This window comes from Nyctereutes procyonoides, unplaced genomic scaffold (assembly GCF_905146905.1).
Source record: "Nyctereutes procyonoides isolate TBG_1078 unplaced genomic scaffold, NYPRO_anot_genome, whole genome shotgun sequence".
In the NCBI taxonomy this organism is placed as follows: Eukaryota; Metazoa; Chordata; class Mammalia; order Carnivora; family Canidae; genus Nyctereutes; species Nyctereutes procyonoides.
In genome coordinates this window covers 1,747,250-1,771,369 of record NW_026575155.1, presented here as the reverse complement: position 1 = coordinate 1,771,369, position 24,120 = coordinate 1,747,250, and the positions used below count along the sequence as shown (strand labels likewise).

Genomic DNA, 24,120 nt, shown 5'->3' with positions numbered 1-24,120 from the left:
ATATATATTTTTCTTCTAGGACTTAGTTTATAATCCCATCATGTATCATAACTGAACCTGAAATACTTATACTGTCAGCATATTCCACAGAACATCACATTGATCCACTATATTGGTGACATCATAGGAATCAGATTAGATAAGCAAGAAGTGGGAAGTTTATTGAAAGCCTTGATTTTCAAGATGCTCATACTCTGGAGAGTAGAAAATAGAAGTACAATAATAAAGGATATCACCACGTCAGTGAAGATTTAAGGGACTAGTGATGTGGGGTATACTGGGATATACTCATCAAAATAATGGATTACTACATTTTTAATCTCTCACAATTAAAAAGAAAACACAGTACCTGGTAAGCCTCTTTGGTATTTGAAAGAAACATATCCTACACATAGGAAGATAATTCCAATCTAGTTGCTGAGTGGCATGCAAAACTTCCAGCTTTGAAGAGGGCCCAGAGAAGGAAATGGATCACCATGAAGTCCAGGTTGTGACAGAAGCAGTTCTGACAATTAAGTCATATATAGGAGACTTTATATATTAGAGGAATCTTTAGTGGGCAGTTTGGGGAGTGGTAGTCTTAGAATTACAACGAACAACCCTGGATACAGATCAAAATCACGTCATCTGAATCTGCAGACTCAAAAAGCAGCTCCCAATATATAACTGGATTCTGGTAGAGACCAAGCACCTGACTGTGGGCCATCAAGTGTCTATGTGACCACAACTGCCCATCTTGTGCTGAGTATCTGTTATAAAGCCACAAAATCAGGAAGACCTAGAAGCAGTGCATTTTAAAAAGGAAGCAGTATGTTTGGAATCAATCACAGAAAGTAAAAATAAGCTACACAATATGTGGCCCAAACCACCATGCCATTCTTTATCATTGACCCAGCATCTCTCCTTTGGCTCATACTTATGGCCATGGAAGATACCTCTTATGGACCATCTAACAGAAGTAAAAGGATGAGCTTGCTTTCCAGAGTCCTCAGGTTACTAAGTAAGTTCAAGCTTAAAATAGACTATTGTTTTACAACAACCCCACTCAGAGATGGCCCAGAAAGACAGTGGTGATTGTAAATTCACCCAATAGTCAGATCTTTTGATGGTGTACCTTGTCAACCATTTTTTATGGAAATAGAAAACGTTCATGATAAGCATGTATACAGATACATAGGCAATAGCTAATGGCTTGGTTAGTTTGATAGAAGACTTGAAGGAAAAAGTTGGGAAAATCTGGGACAAAGTGGCTGGGAGCAGAGGTATGTGCATAAATATAGGCCTTTGCATGACATTTTAATTCCCATCAGAGAGTATTTACTAAAAGAGAGGCTTTAAACAATAAGCCTGTGTGGGAGGCTTGTTGTCACTGGCCATTGATCATTGACAATGATTGACATTGACATCACCCAGTAACTACACTGAGCCATCCCTTTGGAACAGAATAAACTTAAGAACAGAATAGCTGTAGTGGCAGAGATGGAGTGATTCATGGGCTCAACATCATGGAATCTCACTCAAATAAGGCTTATCTAGCTACCTTCCTAGTCAAATGTCCAATCTTCTAACTACAGGGAACAGCCATTAATCCTTGAGATGGCACTATACTTCAAGGTAACTGGCCAGACATTTCATGGCAAGTTGCTATCTTTAGACCTCTTTGAATATGGAAGGGACATGATTCATCTTGACTATAACTGACATACATTCTAGGTGTTGGCCTCCCCTTCCTGACTGTAGAACCTCAGCCAGATACACAACCAAAAGACTTACAAAATGTTTGCCCCATCAACACAGGATTCTGCATGGACTCTCATTGTATAAAGAGATCCATTTTGCACAATTGAGATAAGAGAGCTGAAATACAACCTTGGAATTAATTGATCTTATCACATACTGCATTATATGATATGCCAGAAACAATCACCCGATAGAACAATGGGATGGTCTTCTTAACGTACAGTGTTTTTGATTTTGATCATTTAATATGTTTGTTGGAAATAGTACTTGAGGTCAAGGTTTTGTTTTGCATTATTTTGTCTCCCTTTCTGCACTTTAAGGACTTTGATTAGTATTCTTGATTTACAAACCACCTGCTTATCTGTGAACTGTTATACATGATAGGAATTAATCTATCTTGTCAGAGTCACTATACTTTAGTGCCTATAAATGCAGAAATACTAAAGACACAAATAAAAATGGGAAATGGAGATTATTTATATCTCTGTGCCTATCTAGGGTCTTTTTTTAAAATAAATTTATTTTTTATTGGTGTCCAATTTACCAACATACAGAATAACACCCAGTGCTCATCCCGTCAAGTGCCCCCCTCAGTGCCCATCACCCATTCTCTCCCACCCCCCTCCTCCCCTTCCACCACCCCTAGTTCATTTCCCAGAGTTAGGAGTCTTTATGTTCTGTCTCCCTTTCTGATATTTCCCACACATTTCTTCTTCCTTCCCTTATATATATCTAGGGTCTTAATATGAGTTTGGAAATTAAGGAAGAATTTCGTATACATCTTCAGTGACATGATTTTATAATTTCATCTGTCCAGTTACTTTAGAAGAAGCCAAGTTCTCTTCAGATATGAAAACATAGGTTGTGCTAGTACTAAAAATTCTACTATTCCTTGAATATCATCTTACTAAGCAATTTCAATAGATTTGGCTTAAGGAGATAAGAAAAGTGTCGAGCTCTTAAACAGTACATGCAACAATATACACATTTTAATAAAATGGTGACATTACTCTTAAAGCCACTGGTAATAAAATATAAAAACAAACATAATGACTTGCTGAAAATTTAGTCTAATAATAAAGCATGAGCTAGACAGTAGCAGAATAAACTGAGAGGAAGTTTGATAAAGAAGTAAGAAACACATGTGCATTTATGTATCATACCTTTATACTAGATTTGATCTTTAAAAATGGACTTCTTGGAATATGTAAAACAAAAGAATGTTTAGCAATATTATTTGGAAAATATCTCCAATTATGAAGATAATAATTTTTTGCTTATTGAAAATAGAAAACACAAACACAAACATATATATCCACACATACCACTTCAAAAATACTTTTCAGTCCCTAAGGATGAACATTTTCAGAATCTATTTTTCATGATTATTGCCTAGAAATTACCAATGAGAAGCAGAACAATTTTCCCTTTTCTTTCCAAAGTAAGAATATAGTAACAAAGATGCTATAGAACCAGTCCTAATTTTAATCATTTTGATGGTTTCTTAAAATGTATTAAGTATAGATTTTTTGAAATGTTATTTTGAAATTGACTGTTATCTATTCATCAGTTATTTGTCACATTTTAAGGAAAAAATTTCTCAAGAGCATAGGTGGTTGAAAAGTTGTGGTTGATCTGCACAGTCAAGTATTTACCTTATATTCAATAGATAAATAGTGAATTAGGAAATAGTTTTATTCTAAAAGCAGTTTTAATAAATCAATTCAATGTAGTTTTCATGTTAGTTTTACCTCTGTTTTAACTAAAACTGTTGTATTTTAGGAATATAAAATCTAAAATGATGTAGAAGTAATAAGTTAATATAATTTCTTAGATGGTATGGCAAAAATTGTGTGTATCTATGCAAAAATAAATCTTGAACCACACCTTGTGCCATATACAGAAATTATAAAACATCTACAAGGGAACTTCTTAAAACATGTACACATACACAGAGAGACAGACTAACACATATATGCACTCAATCTTGGATTAGGCCTAAATTTGGCATTAACATGAATTATAAAAGAAAAATTATAGGTGTGTGTGGGTAGCTCAGTAAGTTAAACATCTGACTCTTGATCTCAGCTCAACTCTCAATCTCGGGGTTATGAGTTCATGCTCTGTGTTGGGTTTCTTGCTGGGTGTGGAGTCTACTTTAAAAAAAATTATACACAGTGGCATCTGAAAACAAAATAAAAATCAAAAAATTCTGCTCTTTGAAAGGAAAATCAAAGCACAAGCCAAAGACTGGGAGAAAATATTTCTAAACATAGGTAATAAACAACTGGTATCAAGAATTTATGAAAATATTCATGATTATTACAAAATATTCTACAAATGGACAAAATATTAGAAAAACAGTTTTATCAACATCACATATATCTGTACTTAATATCATTGTTTATTAGGGAAACATGCTTAAAAACACAAATGAAGTTGCATTAAACATCCTTTTGAATGGCTTTAAAGTCAAACTATGGGTATCAAGTTGTGGCGAGGATATGGACCAGTTACAACTCTTACACAATGCTGGCAGTAACATTAAATGATACAGCTACTTTGGGAAATAGTTTGGTACTCTCCTACAAAGTTAAACATCCATTTACCACACAGCCCAGAAGTCCCCTTCTAGGTAGATCTGAAAAAGAAATGAAAACATATGTTTGCATAAATACTTATCCACAGATGTTTAACTATTTTGTTTCATAACCACCCAGAACTAAATCCAAATGTTTGTCAGCTGGGAAAGGGTATACAAATAGTGGTTTATAATAGAATACCAAAAACAGTGCAGCAGGACTGATGAATTGCAAATGTATCATGCTAATTGATAGAATCTATGAATGGCCACAAAAAATATGATTCTGTTTACATGAAATTTTGGAAAAGGCAAAACCATGTGGACAGAAAATGGTTGCTAAACGCTGGATATGGAGAAAAGATTGACCGCAAAGTAGCATGATAGAATTTTATGGGGTGATGGAATTATTTTGACCATGGTGATGATTTCCTGACTGAATGTGTTTGTCAGAATTCATAGAATTATATAACTTAAAGGGGTGACTTTGACTGTAAATTACATTTCAATAAACCTAACTTAAGAAAAATAGTTCAGTAACCCAAGTAGAACTTAGGACAATTTCTGGCACACAGCATATAAAATACTAGTTGCTATTGTTACTATTATCATCATTATTATTGAAATGATTAAAAACTTTTTTTTTACAAATTAATAACCATAATTTTCATAGCATTGGATAAGAGCATGATGCAATCTCATCAAATATTTAAATGGTCAAATAATTCTATAAGAGCACAAATATACTAAATAGCAAATTTCCATTTAGGAATAAAAGGTCAAGCATTATATTTTTGTTTTTTCAGCAGTCTATCTAAATTTCTAAAATAGATTAAAAAGTGTTTGTGTATGCATTTTTACTTATGCAATATTTACTGACCACATTATACATCAATCCTTTGCTATGCATTGGGGATCTACTGGTAAAAAAAAAATCACTAATAACTCTTACCCTCATGTAATCCAGTGCTTTTCATAATCAAATCGTGGAATAATGGTAAAGTCAAAAATATTTAGACAAAATATGAAAGTCATGCTAAATACCGGATAGGAATATGTGTGTATAATCTTCAAAGAAGAATGTTTCTCTGCTACCTGGGCAGTGGAAGTCAAGTCAAATAGAGCACTTGGGATGAAGCATGCAAGCAACATATTACATACAATTAAAGTTGGGGGAAAAATAAAAAAGCTTAATGAGGAATTGTGATGTAAATTTACATTGGAATGAAGGATGTTACGGTCACTATTGCTGCATAACAAATCATTTAAAACCTAATTGTGTTAAACACACTATTTTACTGGTATCATAGACTCTGGGGTTCAGAGCAGTTTGTCTAAGCTCCACAATATCTAGGGCTCCACCTGGGAACTTTCTAGCTGGAGGCTGGAATCATTTTGAGGTGCCTTTACTCACATCTGGTGGCTGATGCTGCTTGTTGCCTAAGGTCTCTGGCTGGGCTATTAGCTGGATACCCCTAAGTGTCCTCTTCATGTCTAATAAGTGTTAAGTTTCATTTAGATTTCTTCTCTGCATGGCGACAGAGCATATATCCCAAGAGAATAAGGTGAAAGGCAGAGTATCTTAAAATCAAACCTTGGGAATGCCAAGCCATCATTTCAGCCATATTTTCTTGGTTGGAGAAATCACAGAGGTCCATACAATTTCAAAGGGAAGAGTGAACAAGGCACATATCCACCACATCAGGACATACAATGAAGGGAATATCAAGGCTTCGTTGAGAAGGATGTACCATTTGGGAAAATGCTATGTGCTACAAATGGCACAAGTGTTTGCCATAAAGTTCTATGAATAGGGATATAAATTGCAACTGGTGATTACCCATTTGAAATTCTAGTAATTGACATCAGAGTTAAGTGAGTAACACATATGTGTCTTTGAACATTTAGATCCCTAGTACAAGCAAGAACTTCCTAAGTTATTCCCATTTTAAGGTAGCCCAGGTGGCTCAGTGGTTTAGCGTCGCCTTCAGCCCAGGGCATGATCCTGGGGACCCAGGATCGAGTCCCACATCGGGCTCCCTGCATGGAGCCTGCTTCTCTCCCTGCCTGTGTCTCTGCCTCTCTCTCTCTGTGTGTGTGTCTCTCATGAATAAATAAATAAAATCTTAAAAAAAATTATTCCCATTCTATAGAAAAGTGTTCTATTAACATTCAGATCATAGAAGCAAAACTCACTTTCAGCTAGCTAGAAGTGTACTGTTTAGCATATACTGATTCACAACATTTATTGAATGTTTATCATGTGCTAAGTGCTAACTATAAATAGTGAAGCATCATGTTTTCTGTAAAGTACTTTTATTGAATATTCTGTCAGTTTTTAGTATTTTTTAAAATTTTCTTTTATAGACAAAATATTTTCTCAGCTTACAAACCGTTGGTTGGATGTTTGCCAGTTGGATTACTATTAAGGAAACCCAACTAGACTAATATGCCTTTTGGGGAATGGGCTGAGATGAGGAACTTAATGCATTTCTTACTGTTATCGTTTCTCTGACAACATAGTTCTACGGGCTGAATTTAGAGTCACAGAATATCAGTTATTTTTAACTAACAAATACAACCCTCCCCAAACTGAAAAAGTTAAAGCCTTGCACCAGAGTATTACATATGTCCAGGTACAATACAACCCACAGAGAGGATACTATTGTGGCAGTAACATAGGAACATCAAACATCTTTTTGTTAGTATCTTCTCTTGATGTTATGTACCTGTTACTTCTTTCTTGGAAAGCCTAATAGTTTGGCAGAGAAAGGTAACTACCCATTAGATCTGTTTTATATTCCAGAGTAGTAGAAGAGGAAGGAGTCTAGTAGTTTTGGTTGATATAATGCAGGTGAAAATAGTGTAAGTCATTTCATTAAAGCACCTTATTTTTTTGACATTTAGGTTCCGGGGATCACCAGAGGCCCTCAAGACTGTAGAGGACTTTGAACACATAACAACAGTGAAAGGTACCAGATAGATGGACCCTTGACCACCCTGAATCATCCTGGGAAGAGTGCTACTGAGTGTTGAATATCTGCATTGAACTTGATGGGGCAAGGATAAATTTTACTCTCTGCTGAGATGTGGGCAATTATATTTTACAATTAGCCTACCTTGATCAATATAACTGGTACTGTGAGACAGAAGGTAATGTTTGAAAAGATTTATTATCTGTAGTCTCAAGGCAAACAGCTGAAGAACAAAATCATTAATTATATGGGAGGAGAGAGAGCAAGATAACACAAACATCAAAAACAAAAATGGTAGCATGGGGATCCCTGGGTGGCGCAGTGGTTTAGCGCCGGTCTTTGGCCCAGGGCGCGATCCTGGAGACCCGGGATCGAATCCCACGTCGGGCTCCCGGTGCATGGAGCCTGCTTCTCCCTCTGCCTGTGTCTCTGCCTCTCTCTCTCTCTGTGTGTGTGGCTATCATAAATAAATAAAAATTTAAAAAAAATGGTAGCATGGTAGACTAGTTTTTGAACCATGCAAGATTCTGTCAGTCCAACCAGCTTATCTATTCATCCTTTCTCAGACTCAGGCCCTTGGGCTGTTTCCTGTCAGATAGGCATAATAATTCATGATTTCCCTAGTCCAGACTAGTGCCATTGCTTTACTACCCCTAGAAAATGGAACCCTAAAGCTCTGTGTTGGTTGAGATGGACAAACTCTGCTCCCTTCACACTGACCAGGCTGGATCTGAGGACTATCTAGTTCTTCTGTCTGCCTAGAGAAGCCAAATTGCACAGCCTTGAAGTATAGGCAAGTTGATGTTTCACAGGCACAGGTTGACCAATGAAAAACAAGATGCTGGGGAGCCAGGGTGGCTCAGTGGTTCAGTCCATCCTTCAGCCCAGGGTGTGATCCTGGAGACCCGGGATCGAGTCCCACATCAGGCTCCCTGCCTGGAGCCTGCTTCTCCCTCTGCCTGTGTCTCTGCCTCTCTCTCACACTCTCTCTCTGTCTGTCTCTCATGAATAAATAAATAAGATCTTTAAAAAAAAAAACAAGATGCTAGATTTTCTTCTTAATAAGATCTAAGAAATCAAAATATGAAAAACAGTTTGTTTAGCACTGGCAGATGTTTCACTATAAAACATTCACATTTTCTTACATATAAATTAGTTGTTTTGGACAAATGACACTAACATATGGGACTCCTGGGTGGCTCAGTCGGTTAAGTGTCCAACTCTTGGTTTTAGCATAGGTTGTGATCTCAGGGTCCTGAGATCCAGTCCCAGTGGGACTTCCCACTCAGTGCAGAGTCTGCTTGAGATCTTTCTCTCCCTCTCTCTCTCTCTCGCTCTCTCTCTCTCCTTCTCCTTCTGCTTCTCCACCCCTGCATATGCACTTTCTCTCTCTCCGTCTCTCCCGCTCTCAAATCAATCAATCTTTTTTAAAAAATCAATTTCTCAGTGAATAACAAAGCCAATTTTCTCATGAAGAAGAACTTTGGCACTAGAAATAATGTAAATAGTTTCAAAATGAAATGGGCAGGTATAGCTTTATACTTTTGGTAAATATTTGGATTCTGTGCTTTTAAATCATCATTGAACTTTGAATCCACATTTTGACTTAATACTGGAAGGTTTAAAAAACAAATTATGATCTAGGAAAGTTGTAATGATAGAGAAGCTGTTGTGTGTTAGTCAAGTAAATGGAACATTACTTTTGTCCAACACAGAATTTTTTTAAGGCTTTCTAGTTAGTCAAATAAAGCGCAACTGAATGATGATTGGTGTGGTCATGTATGTATTTGTGTATCTTCAACCTGACCAGACCTTTGGCTGATAAACAGTCATTAAAAAAAATGTACCCTAAGCTTCAAATTAAAATATCTGTTTAGATGTTTCCTTTTACTATAAGACTGATCAAAAGCACTTAAATTTAGAGACTTTTAATGTTTTTTTTCTTTTTAAAAAAAATCTTAACATTATATGAAGTATCAGATAAATAGTTTGAAATCAATAAAGATTAGTGAAATTGATTTAAGAAGATTAATAGTTAAAGCTGAATAATTCACTTAAAGGAATTATTAAGGGAGATATCTTAAGGATATTTCATTAATTCTTCAGCATTTTTAAAATTTTGTAGTATGAAAGATCTATCAGAAAAAAATGTATAGGAGGATCACACATAGAACACATTGAAGAACATCATATAATCATTCTGAAATATAATTTTGACTTGTAAAATGATGCTCCTCAATGTAACAAGCTTTCATGGGAATAGGATCACTTGAGGATAAAGAATATTGGATTGCTGCATAGCCATAAATTATAAATTCCAATCAGTTTGACAGATTCAGCATAAAAGAGGAAAACGCAAACTCAAAAGTTTAAAATGTAAAAAAGTTGCCCAAAACCATTTAAAAAAAATCAGTTTACATGATACTTTCAAAGCTGATTTTAAAAAAAAGTGTTAAGTAAATGGTATTGCTTATCCTTTGAAGCTAGTTCCCAAAAAGAGACTGTCCTTCTATTCACTGTGAAAATAAAAATACAAATATAAGGTTTATTTCACATTACTTTTTAGAATTGTCCCATGCTTACACTACTTCTACCTAGTGAGTAATTCTAAGCTTTTCTGGATAAAGCTGTTGCTGTACGGGAATCTCTTTCTGACTGGCAATCACATCCCTGTGGAAGAATTCATCTCTGAGAATTCCATCAGTGGGATTTAGTAAGCAAGTTAAGAAGAAGACAGCAAGGGGTCAAAAGATTTGGAATTTTTCTGACCATGAGATAATCAGCAAGGCTCTATGAGCTGCTGGGTATGATATCATTTTGGAAATATTTGCCTTGTGCTTGTTATTGAGTAAGTTTATAATCTAATTTTGGGACAGATCACCAACATACTCCTTTTACTCATTTATTGTTGCAAGATTTAGTTATAGAACCTTTGTTCTGTACACTGCTGCATGCTTAGTGGGTGTGTGTGTGTTTGCTGAGTGAGACGAGTAAGTCATCGATCAATCATGAAAGGATCCACCATCTCATAGTGAAAACGACATGAACTCAATCACAAAGGCACTGGAGGGGGACTTCTAAGAGTATTCATATCACCCAAGGCTCACTCTTCTCTTCTCCCTCTACCTTTGCCTCTTCCTCCCTTAGTTCAAAATCTTACCACTAGCCCAGGTTTGTGTCAGAAGTTTCAGACATAGACATCCCATTTTAACTACAACTTTCTGACTTTCAAGTCTCTGCATTAATCTACCCCCACTGGAACTCTTTCTCAACCTCCCTTAAACTTAAATTCCATTGAATCTTTCCACCTCATCTTTACCCAGCTGTTCCTTCCTTTTCATTTTTACATCCTACCAAGCTTAAATTTCATGATCCCATCTTTCAGTTACTTTTGTAGCAGTACTCTATATCTTTGAATTCTTCCTTTTCAACAAGTTTGGAAAAACCCCAAATAGTCATTTCATTTTGTTTGTACCTGTAACGCTAAATGTTGCATACTGGCATAAGTGTCAAGTTACCTACTTCAATCTTGACAGAGTTCAGGCAATACTACATATTTTTCTGCTTGGCAGCCAAGGGCACCCTCAAATCTATCTTGTTATCCAAAATAACACCATCCCAAGAATCTCATTTCTCCTTCTCTTTCTCATTATATGTCAACTACATCTATCTAATGATCTAATCCAGAAAAATAGATGTCCATTACTGCATTCTTTTCCTACTTGTTAACTGCAATTAAACACGCAGTCAAATCAATGCTGATAGATAAATCCATCTACTTTTCTACAACTCCTCTGTTACCTCCTGGTCATCTTTTGTGTAGATCATTGGCACAGGTTCTTGCTTCCAACCTTGCTTCTTGCCAGCACATCCTATACATGGAAGTGACTTCAAAAATGCAAATTTGATCATTACTCTCTTTTGCTTAAAATCCTTCAGCGTTTTCCCATCCTGTTTAGGCAAATGTCAAATCTCATTAGGACTTACAGATATCATTTGGCCATGCATATCTATCCAGTATCATTTCTTATTACTCCCTTCCCCTTTTGTAATCTACATCTGGAAATATTGTATTTTTTTTAACTTCTTCACAATACCTTATTTACAATCTCTTGTTTTGGGAATTTTCCTTTAGTTTTCTCTTTCACTAAAAAGTATTGCTTTCTTCCCTCACTAAATTTTATTTACCTTTCAGATTTAGGAAGGCTTTCTTGAAGCACATGGACCTCTTATCAGTGTACCGAACATACTTGATTCTAAATTTTTGCTTACTAGGCTATGGTTCTATGAAGGCAGAGTCCATCTATTTTGGCTCTGTTTTCCAGCATCCATCTAGTGCTCCTAGCAATTATGGTAAAATAATCAATGATGAAGTTCTTAGGAGAAATGTCTATTACCATGGCTAAAAAAAAAATGTTAATAAGTTTTAACATTGGCAGTAAAATAACAAGAGTTAGAGCCCACAGATAAAGAATTATGAATGAGAAAACACTATTAAGAACTACATGCCAGAGTTGACAAAATAGAACAATAACATTTTTTGAAAATACAATTCATAAAAATTAATAAGACAGAAAACATGAAGAGTCTTGATTAAGGAAATTGAATTTGTTACCATAAAGAAAAAAGCTGAGATAGAATCAACCAGGAAAACTAACAATGGAGAAATAAATTCAAAGTTATACATTCATTTTGAAAAAACAGAGTAGGAGGGATAACAACTCATTTTATGAGACTAGCTTATTACTAGTTTCAAAACTTGAAAAAGACCTTGAAGAAAAAAAGGGAAGGAAAGAGGGGGAGGGGAGGTGAAAGAGAGGAGGGGAGGGAGGAAAGGGAGGAAGAAAAAGAGAAAAAGAAAGTTGCAGACCAATATTAGCCATAATCATCACTATGGGCTGAATTGTGTCCCTTTCAAAAGATATGCTGGAGTTCTAACCCCTATTTAAATGGATCCCAAGGGCATTATTATGAGTTTGGAAGGGAAGAGGAAGTCAAAATATCACATACTGAATGATTTCATTAATATCACATTCTTGAAATGACAAAATTATAGAAACAGAGAACATATTTTGGTTACCAAGGTATATTGAAGGTAGATGAGGATAAGTGTAATTATAAAGAGGTAGAACTAGGCAGATCTTCATGGTGTGTTGATTGTGGTGGTGGTTATGTCAACCTAACCTAAGTTATTTTTTTTTAAGATTTTATTTATTTATTCATGATAGACATAGAGAGAGAGAGAGAGAGAGGCAGAGACACAGGCAGAGGGAGAAGCAGGCTCCATGCAGGGAGCCCAATGTGGGACTCAATCCCGGGTTTCCAGGATCAGGCCCTGGGCCAAAGGCAGGCGCTCAACCGCTGTGCCACACAGAGATCACCCTAACCTAAGTTATAAAATGATTAAACTAAGTATACATATTATATTAATGTCAATTTCCTGGTTTTGACATTTCATTATAGTTAAGACATAAGTTTTGAAAGAATATGGTGAAAAGTACATGGCACTTGTCTGTACTATCTTTGCAATTTCTTGTGATTCTATATTTCAAAATTAAAAGAAAATAGTAATATTTATGGTGAAGAACCAGTGTTTTTAATCTATTGTGAAAGAACAAAAATTACTAGACAAACTGAAATGAAAGAAAGATATACTAAATGCAAAACCATTTATTTTTAGAATCAGGAATCTCCTTCCATTTTATAGATATAATCAGAACATAATTATAAATTAAAAAATATTTTAAAAATCAGTATAACTTGCTGAAAGAATATTTATAAGCTATTAATACAGAGAATTGCTACTATAATATTTGTCTTTTACAATCCCAACTAAATGAAACTAAAGTGTGTTTTCATATAATTAACACTTATATATACACACTTTGAAAATAAGTATTTAAAAATTTCTGATGTGATGTGATAAACGCGAACAGTTTCTTGTTAACATGTCTAATCTAGGTTTTACTGACAAAAATGCATGATGTGATGACTCTTTATTGTCTCTAGATTTTGTTTTAATAACACTCAATGTCCGGAAGCCAATCTCACATACATATATTATTAGGAATAGAACTAGAGTCTTTAAAGTAATTTCAGCAAGCTCACCTTTTTTCTTTTTTCTTTTTTCTTTTTTAAGATTTTATTTATTTATTCATGAAAGACACAGAGAAAGGCAGAGACATAGGCAAAGGGAGAACCAGGCTCCCTGTAGGGAGCCCAATGCGGAACTCAATCCCAGGACTCAGGGGTCACAACCTGAGCCAAGGCTGACATATAACCACTGAGCCTCCCTGGTGCCTCTCACCTTATTTGTTTTTAACTTTTACCCCAAAATGAAGCAAGTGATGATGTGTTTTCAAAATTTATCTTCAGCTTTTTGTTTTATCAATTTATACTTCCATTACGTTTGGACCATTTGCCAGGCTAGAGGCAGTTCTAATGGTTTCCACTTGCCTTTCTACATAGTAGCCCTCACTGCACACTTCAGGGAACAAATGGGATTGTGCCAGTTGTTAAGTATGGGTAAAAATTAATAAAAGAAAACCTCACTAAAATGGAGCCAGGAAGCCAGAAGGGAAATTTCTCATGCCCACCATGTGTCCTCAACTGCAGAACCAAGAAATGATACCTTGCATTCCCTATAGGATTAAGCCTTTCTTACCCTAGCTGGAGGAGAAAAGGTTTTCTTCTCACTGAGTAACATCACAGCCAATGAAAAACTGCCACAACTTAGCCAAGGAAAAGCCACTTCACTTCCAAATTCCCAGTTTATTCCAAAGGATTTTTGTTACAATCGTCCCTCCCAACTCCCTGCTTTCCACTATAAAAGAATATTCTTCTCCTTTGTTCTCCAGATTTGCCTATGGTATTTCCATAGCTTGTTCATCTCAAATTGCAGTTTTCTTCTATTCCCGAATGAACCCATGTTTTCTGGTAAAATAACCATGTTTTATTTTTAAGGTTAACATGTCAATTCCAATTGTGCATTCTGGAACAAGGGAAAGAACCACAGGATGGATCTGGAGATCCAGTGACTCTGTCAGAAGGACTTGAGTAAAACTTTGTTGATCATCTGATCTCCATAAGCTCCTACTCTCACCAGTGGGCCACAGCAATTTTTTTGTTCTACTGAAATTAGTGTCCGTTTAGAACCAGTAGTCCACAAAATATCAATGATTTGTTCCCGCCAGTGTGTAGTACCCTGGTAAAAGGCCATGGAACTTTTGAGAAAAGCCTGGAAGAATAGTATAAGTTTTCCATGTTATACAGGGATCCTTCCTTCCCAAAGGGACCTGAACTCCTCTTCATTCTAAAGGTTCTAGGTTTGTAAACTGGCTCAACTCTGGGAATTGAATGAGGGTCAGTGACTCCCTTTTAATGATTCAAATTCACTTGACCTACAACTTTTCTGTTTATACAGATCAAATAACAATTTAGTAAAACATCCTATTTTACTTCTAGGAACATCATGATGAACTAGCCAGTGCCATAAATCTACAAGAGTCAGATTGTTGCTTTGACTCTGCTGTCCATTATGGTAATCACACCCACCTGGCCTTTGGTGGTAAAGGGCTGTCATTTGGCTCACCTGTCACCCCTGGACCCAATTATTCCTAATGCATTTAGTTTTTCCAATTGAGTGGCAGCAGTTCCCACTGTAAGTTCTGGACTATAGGGTACAATGGATACAAAGCTTTTCAAGGATGCTCAGGCTGCCCTCACAAATTTATTTCTCAAAAGACTAGGAAAAAGTAGATCTTATGGACTCTCCAAGTGTGGGTAAGTCTTAAATGATAAATCTACTCTAACATTCCAATCTCCCTAAACCTTTTAATCCTGTCCTGTATAGTAAAGATTATTTCCAACTCGCTCAGTGTCTTTATTTCAGCCAGCCTATCAAACAAACCATCAGAGTGTTTTCTAATCCCTCAAGTTGCAACATTCAGTGAAGAATCTCTGCTTAGTGGGCTCCTATCAGTATATTTCACTTGATCTAAATTTATGTTCCTTCCCTATTATCCCTCATTCTTGGTATTCATTCCTGTGATTTCTGCTTGTAAAAATTAGAAATGTCAAGTAGATCTTTTAAAGTGCAGCACACTTCCTCATGGATCACACATTTTATTTCATCTTTAGGGGCCTCTTGAAACTTGAGTCTAGTTGGATATTTTGAAACAAAGAAGGGTGGTGGTGTGGATCCTAAGGAGAATCAGCATTGTTGTTTCCCATTACAGTTGCCCCTGCTGCTTCCTCAGGGGGTGCCATTGCTGCTTCCTCAGGAAAGTCAGGGTTAATACCTTCAGGCCACTATCACTGATGATGAAGATGCCTTGACACAGAAGGTAGGCAGACCAATTCCACTGGCAAAGAAGACTCATCAGAATTTAGGGGGTCAGTATCCCCAGCTTCATCAGGCCTTCCCATAAGCCCCCTTCCCAATTTATAGAACCCGATTCTTTCCCAATCAATGCCCTCATTTGAATGGTAGACACCCTGCAAGGCCAGGGAGTTCAAAATGTTTTCAGCAATCACAGGATGAGGTTGTATTTCCTTTTCAACAATTTAGGTCCTGTAGCTACAGGAGATAAAGGTCTCTCCTTCAGGGCACAAGTAGAAGCTCTTCAGTCATTTATGCAGCACCTCAGTTGGGGATTAAAATCTCTGAGCTCATGTTTTCTTTTACCACTTTGTCTAGCAATATTGGGAGCAACCAACCAGTGTCATATTCCTTAGTTTTCAAAAAATGTTTGAAAGTGTCATATACAGAGTAACTTAGCTCCTTGATTTTTTTGATAAGTTTAGGAGTATTCATTGCAGGTATTTTGTTTATCTCTATATAAATTGTTTATACTATGTACAAACCAAGTGCTGTATTTATTACTGGAAATAGAATTATTCACATCTTTAGATCTAATCAGATTCGAGAAGCAATTCAGAAAACTCATCCTTAATATTCTGCTCCCTTATGGGGCACCTTTGTGGCTCAGTCAGCATTCAACTCTTGGTTTCTGCTGAGGTTGAGATCTCAGGGTTATGGGATTGAGCCACACATTATTGGGCTTCATACTCAGTAGGGAGTCTACATCCCCTTTCCCTTTCCATCTGCTCCTCCCCCACTCATGTACTATCTGTCCCATTCTCTCTCTCTCTCTCTCTCTCTCTCTGAAACAAGTAAATCAATCTTTAAAATCACTCTTGGTACCAAGATATATATTAGAGTTCTCCAGAGAAAAAGAACAAAAAGTCCCACAGTCTGCCACCAGCAAGATGGAGGCCCGGAAAAGCTAGTGGTGGTGTTCTAGCCAGCCTTCAGGGCTGAGAGACAGGGGAACCAATGTGTAAGTCCTGGTCCATGTCCTAAGGCCCAAGAACTAAGGATGCTGATGTCCAAGGGCAGGGGTAGGTGGATGTTCCAGTTCAACCAGAGAGAGTCAGTTCAGCCTCCCCTACCTTTTGTTCTGTCCAGGCCCTCAATGGATCAAGTGATGCCCACCCACAATGGTGAGGGCTACCTTTTTATTTAGTCCATGGATTTAAATGCTGATCTCCTTCAGAAGCATCCTCAGACACACCCATAATTCATGTTTTACTAGCTGTCTGGGCATCCCTTAGGCCAGTCAAGCTGACACATAGAAACCATCAAACCTCCTAATAAATGTTGTGGTGATAACTTTTTGCAAGTATGAAATAGTAACATTAATATCTAGTTTCTTGATAATCACTAAGGTAAATTTATAAAATCTGTAAAAACTAATCTTTTCAAAGCCTCTCAGTTTGATTTTTACCTTCTGATTTTATCTGCCATTGAAAAAACTTATTTCATTCCTACCATACTTAGAAGTGTTAGTATCATTAAATATATACAAAGTATCATATCAACAAGGAATCCTATCATTGAACATCTTTAAAAAGTTGGAATCAAACTTGTTTCTTATCTTACTGAAATATTAAGAATTTTTTCAGTCATTCAAATGTTTTCAACAGAATTTTTCATCCCCATAGTGTCATGCCTCTTCATGCATTAATGTGAGTTTATGATCAGCTTCCATATTATCATTGGATAAGCACAATAATCTCAAATTCAGTGTCTTAATTTACAAATGTTAGTATGCTATTAAGCACTCTGTTGATTTAAGCTGACATTTTATGCAAAGCAATGCCTTTGTTGTTCAACAAAGTAGTGTGTTGATGAGCATTTCTGGCACAAGCTCCATAGTTGAGTACTCCAGAAAGTTTTCAGCCATAAGTGTTGTGCTATCAGTCCACATTCCTACATAAAGCTTAATCTCCAAGTTACATTGTCTGACCATTTAAGATTTTATACAGTTCAGATCTAGTCATTTTAAGTCAAAAATGAAAAAAAATAATTCCACTTTTTAACATTATGTTTAAAAATACATATAGCTAAAAGAATGGCTGGGTTAGGAGTATCAATGCATTAGTCTACTTGCAACTAAAAACACTTTGCTTAGCTTTAATTATTCTATGACTTGGTCTTCTATATCATCACCCACATCCTGAATACACAGTATCATTGAAAAGCAGTATTTGATTGACCTCATACTGCAGATTCTTCTAAGCAAATATTTTTTTCAGGCAAATATCTTTATCTCCATGTTTCACTAGTGTGTCAGCAATTGTATTTTATTTAGTCTCAGCAACCCAAAGAGCTATTTTACAAGAAGCCCACATAGCACCAATATTTATGCATGCAATGTTGAACATCTGTTTCTGTCAACTTGTTAACTCATTAGTCTTTTTTATGAAGAACTCTTTTGGTTTTAAACATATTTACTTATATGTTTTATGTAAATACCAGTGAAGTTTTGATGGTTTCATCCCTTCATTATCCAATATATCTCCACAAATAATACACTGTGGTTTTAGCACATCATCATCAATTATGGTTCAAAAACTGATCTTAATATACTAGAAATTATACTAGTAAGTAAAAGGAGTATGAGCTCCTGGTTATCAGCTCTTAAGAATGACTTCCATCATCACATTGACTGGATACCGACTATAGCATTCACAAAAATATATCTTATCTAATCAAGGTGAATGTAATGTGACTTGTTTCTGCCTATTGAAATCAGGAATACAAATTAAATACTGCAAATTGTATTTCCTTATGATAACTAATAATGTTAAACTATAATCTGAAAAGCAGGTATCATTAAAAGTATCAATTATTCTAAGAATAACAAATTATAAAAATACATACAAAAACTTACTTTTTCTCAAAATTTTATATCCATTTGGGTTACAGTGGGAAAATTAACCTGAAATGTCACATGTTACAATGTGATTCTACTTCATCTGAATAGCATGAAGCTTATATCATATGGGTCTCAAAACACCATGTTTTATATCCTGGCTAGAAATTATTCCACTGATGACAAATCTGGATGTCCTGGTGAAATGAAATTGCTGCAACACTTTGAAATGTATAAATGCTTTTACTTATTTTGCCCTAACTAACCACAAAGAGTTTTTCACTGGCTCTGGTATACAAGCTCATCCTTCACTACCCAAGCCTAGAAGGCAAAGAAGAATTAAATATATATATTTATATATATGTGTGTGTGTGTGTATATATACATATATATATATATTATATATATATATATATAATATATAATAGGGGCACTTGGGTAGCTTAGTTGAAGCATCTGACTTCAGCTTAGGTCAAGATCTCAGGGTCCTGAGATCCAGACCCACATTGGGTTGCCTGTTCAGCAGGAAGTCTGCTTGTCCCTCTACCCCTCCCCCCACTTGTGTACATGTTTTCTCTCTCAAATAAATAAAATCTTTAAAAATAATAATAATGCCATGAATGTATGTAGTTACAGATTGTGGTATGGCTAAGGAAAAATACAGTGTGATATAAGCAAATGAAACAGGAATCCTATTTCTATTGAAGAGCCAGGAAAATCCTTTCCAAGGAAGGATGAATGGACAATTGGTGCCTTGTAGGTAGAAAATGAGAAGACATCAAATTGCACAGAATCCAGAACTGAAAGGAGGCCAGAGTGGCCATAAGTTGGGAGAAAGCCTAAGTCCTAGGAAATAAGCAAGGTGAGGAAGGAAAGCCCAGAGCCTGCAGGGTACTCTATATTGTGATAATGAGTCTGAATTTTTCCATAAGATACTATTTAAAGGACAAGATTAGGTTGTGGTTGTAGAGCCCTGATATAATTAGATTTGTACCACATGCACCAGATTGAATATAACTGTTGGAAGGAGAGTAGGATGCAGTGTTAGTCCGGAGGGAGAGAGTCCAAAGATGTGGTATTTTTGGTTTTGACAATTTGCTGTGTTTGTGTGTTTCCAGTTGTGATTGTAGCATATTGTATAACCTCAATAAATCTTTTAATGAATTAACAAATGGATTTATTTTGTATGCTGTACAAAAAGTATAACTTTTCTCCTAATACAGAATTTCCTGGTATAAATAAGAATATAAAGTACACCAATAATTAATAGTGTTCTGGAGTGCCTCAGTATTCAGTGGGTTGAGCGTCCACTCTTGATTTCAGCTCAGGTCATGATCTCAGGGTAATGGGATCAAGCCCCATGTTGGGTTCCCCACTCAGTGGGGAATCCACTTCAGGTGGTCTCCTTCCTTCTCCCTCTGCCCCTCCTCCCCTCTCTAAAATAAATAAATCTTAAACTAAGTCATACTGTTCCTAAGAAAGGATAAAAGTAATTATGCTAAATAAAAAAAAAGTTCTGATGGTGGTGGCCATTCTCAAGTCACTTCTAAGAATCACAATGCTAAGATAACACTGTCATTGATACTTTAAGCCTGAGTCAACTTTTCTTAGACATTTATAGGATGACTTTGTAGATAAAATATAGGAGCAACCATTTATGCTAGATTGTTTTATTGCAGGCAGTTATTCATTCCTCCTTTCTTGTAAGGAAATTATTCATTCCTGCCCATTGCCCTGGAGTTCAAGGGGCTCATTATGGAAAAATATTTATTCCCTGCTTCGTTGACACTGAACCTGACCATGTGATGTGCTTCAGCCAATGGAATATGAATGGACATGGCATATAATACATTGAAGAAGAATTTTTAAGATGTACTAATAAATTTTGCTAGCCCATTTGTTTCCATCTTCTGTCTGGGTCCTGGAATGGAAATATATGGAGGGTTGTCACTGATCTTGGCTTATGTGTAGGTTAAACAAGAAATAAATGTTGTTTTATTGTTGCAGTCATTGAAATTTTATGGTTGCTTGTTTCCTCAGCAAGTCTGCTAAAACATTCTGTACAGTGACAATTTGGTTAAATGAGTTGTGGCAAAGACCTCATTCTTATTTTACTCACTGCTGAATTTTCAGTGTTTGGTCAATGCTAACATAAAGTTAGAACTCACTAGATAGTTTTGAATGAATTAATAGAGTGGTGAATTGAGTGAATTAAATAAGAGGATAGTCATCTTCATTACAGAGCACATTTTGAAAGTCAAAATAAACAAAAGAAGGAGAGATATAGTATGGGGTCACATTGAAAAAAGCCAGGAATAGCAAGTCAGTCACTTTTTATGCAGTACAAGAAATTGACAAATGTAGGTTTTTCCTCAACTCATTCCAATTTATCTTCTCCCTCTATGAGTTTCCCAAATGTCTTCCCATGCAAATATTGAAGGTTTCATCTTTCTTGGCATTTCATCAGTTTTCCACAGTGTTGAACAACCACATTTTTTGAAACACCTTTTCCTTTCTGAAATGTCACACTGTTGGTTTTCTACTTATTTCCCTGACTTCTTAGGCATTAAATGTTATTACTTACTCACGGCTTTGTCCTAAGCCTTCTTTCTTCACATTCCATACTTTCTAGATGATTTCATCACAAATACAGCTCTGGCTGTATTACCTATTCAAGGTTAACTGACACAATCACATCTCTAATATTTACCTTGAGGTTGAGCTTCAGCCCTGGATGGCTGGCTCTGTCTGACACCTGCACGTAGATCTCTCCAAGACAGGGAACAATGCCAAAGGCGCTGGATGCTTCTGGGAGCCATAAGATGAGAACTAAAACGTGTCCGCCGAGTCTCTCTCTAGTGTTACTGAGAACTGTTTGGTAAAACGATAAAGACAAATCCAAATATGAATAAGATGAATTAGTCCATGATATGGAAATTGAATAGGGTGTGTGAATAGAGACAATCTTGGTGAAGTTTGTTATAGGACAAAAAGGTAGGTTGAGAGTTTCAGGTTAAAGTGCATACTTTTACATTCAGTTACATTTCATATTGTGGGATTGGTAGCAGAAATAAAAGCTACAGTATATCTTTTGTTAAAGGAAAGTCTTATGTTAGATGAGTAATAACTATACCTATGTATTTTAGATATTTTCAGTTCTAATTTGACACTGAAAATAAGATCTTGCCAATTTTTTAAAGTAAATGTTCTATAGATAGTTAATTAAACCCATAAATAATAACATCCTATAAGCCAGTTGGACATGAAACTAAGATTTCCCCAAATTTAAAAAGCAGAAAATATGAGGTGTAGAGAGCAAAGTATATTCCATATATCTCTTTTCACCTGGAAATAAACATCTAAATTAATGTACTTGAGATTTTTGATGGGTATGATGGGTAATTTTATATGTCACTTTAGTTAAGCTGTGGTACCCCACCATTTGGTTGAATACTTCTAGATGTTGCCTGTAGGTAATTTTTAGAGATGATTCACATTTAAATCTGTAAACTTTGAGTAAAGCAGATTACTTTCCATAACATGGTTGAGCCTCATTCATTCCCTTGAAGGCCTTAACAGAAAAGACCAAGATTCACTAAGGGGTGGTATTATCAACTCTTCCCAGGACCCTGAGATCATGACCTGAGCTGAAGGCAGAGGCTTAACAGACTGAGCCACCCAGGCACCCCTACAAATAATCTTTAGGACTTAATAAAACAGGAAATAAAAATAGCTTGACTTTAGAAATATTCAACGACTAACTTATGATTGAATAGCTTTTTACTATATTTTCTTTATCTCTTTTCCATTAAAGTTTATTTAATTCTGGCTTTTCAATTTCCCAAAATCTTGCCTAGAGCTAGACAGTAAAGTGTATTAATTGAATATACTCTATGAACTAAATCTTGCTTTTTTAGCTTCTAGATACCAGTCTCTTAAGTGAAGTCTTTAATCCATGTCTACTTCAGAGAGGTTCAGAAGGGTTGTAGTTAACTGGGAAAAGGTCATTTCACATGCTTATCATTCCTCTAGCCACACAATGTAAGTAGGTCCCTCCCAAATAGGGCAGGCAAAGAACATAGTGTACAAATATAGTTGGGCTGGTGCCCTGGTATAAATCTATCCATCTTAAGCCATAAACTACCCAGAATTATTCAAGGAAAGGAAAAATGTGTTACCCATGGAGACTGGGTTCCATTCTCATTTTTTGTTAATCTATTTTTTAGATGAATGAGAAACCCAACTAATGAATACCTCACTCATTAAATTTCCATCAAAAGTATGCAAAGTTTGACACTTTTTTCTCAACTTCTAGAAGTTTTTGATTGAGATTTCTCATCTGTAGCCCAAGTGATTAAGTTATTCTGTTCCTGTTACAAATATGGTGATCCGTTTGATGCAGTTTGCTTTTAACTATCAGTGAATTTCATTTGCAATAGAAAGTTTTCATATCCTACTCTGGTTTTTAGAATGATGTCAAGAATGGGTTAAAATTAGAATAGAAACTCCTCACTACTGCAAGTATACATGTGTATCTATAATGATTATGCTCTATTAATAGGCACATTATATTTTGTGAAAGATGTACTTCTAAGTCACTTGCATTGACTATTTTCTGTGCAATTCAAAATTAGTCAAACATGAAGTTGCTGAACGTTTGGCTTCTTTCTCTATGCAAGATTTAAGAACTGTGGCTGTATGATGATCAAAACATTCTGGACCTTAATTGTTACATTAAACAGTTTAATACACATGTGGTTTTGAATTCATTAAAATGAATTTCCTTTGAGTTTGCTTTCTGCAAGATCCATTTATGAATTGGGCTGTTTGGCTGAATGAATCAAGGAATGAATGAGAGAACTGTTTTCATTTGCCTCAGTGAAAATTTAACAATATTCTTTGTAAGGGGGTGACTTGTTTTCCATTTCTAAACCCGTCACTCCCTTTGATCTTAAGAAATATTTATGTAATGACATGTAAGTATTTTATAAAAAGTAATATAACTTTCCATATTCTTTTCAACTCTGGACTTTCTTTTGTAAATTTTTGGTTTTGTATTTTTCCCCCAAATCCTGTATCATAAGAAATAGAGGTCTATACACAAAATCAATTCAACCAATTGGAATAAAGTAACTTCTTTTTAATTCAGTTATAATTGACATACAACATTATATTAGATTCAGGTATACAACTTAATATTTGCATTATTGCAAAATGAACAGTACAATAAGTCTAGTTAACACGCATCACTATATATAGTTACAAAAATTTTTTGTGATGAGAACTTCTAAGATCTATTCTCTTTGTAACTTTTAAATGTTCAATATAATATTATTAACTAGTCACCATGATGTACATTATATTCCCATGACTTATTTTACAGCTGGAAATTCAGAATGAAGTAACTTAAATCTAGGTATACCACATATTTGACTGCCTTCAGACAAATTTAAGTGGCATTAGTATATTTGTGGCCTCATTCCAAAAATAGAGTTGTCCAGGCAACACTCTTGTTAAAATTCCTGTAACATTAACATGAGATGAAATTAATATAATGGAAATTTTGATTTTATTTCAATTTACATCTTTGTAGAATAAGTAGCAG

At 35.6% G+C, this 24,120-nt stretch overlaps 1 long non-coding RNA gene across 2 annotated transcripts in view; it reads right to left on the bottom strand.

Moving 5' to 3' along the window:
• The window catches only part of LOC129502100 (uncharacterized), a 102,687-nt gene that overhangs the window by 3,806 nt on the left and 74,761 nt on the right, over nucleotides 1-24,120 (bottom strand). For both annotated transcript variants that reach the window (XR_008662895.1, XR_008662896.1), the window contains one exon: nucleotides 21,226-21,386. This is a non-coding gene — a long non-coding RNA (uncharacterized LOC129502100). The remainder of the gene's footprint in view (nucleotides 1-21,225; nucleotides 21,387-24,120) is intronic.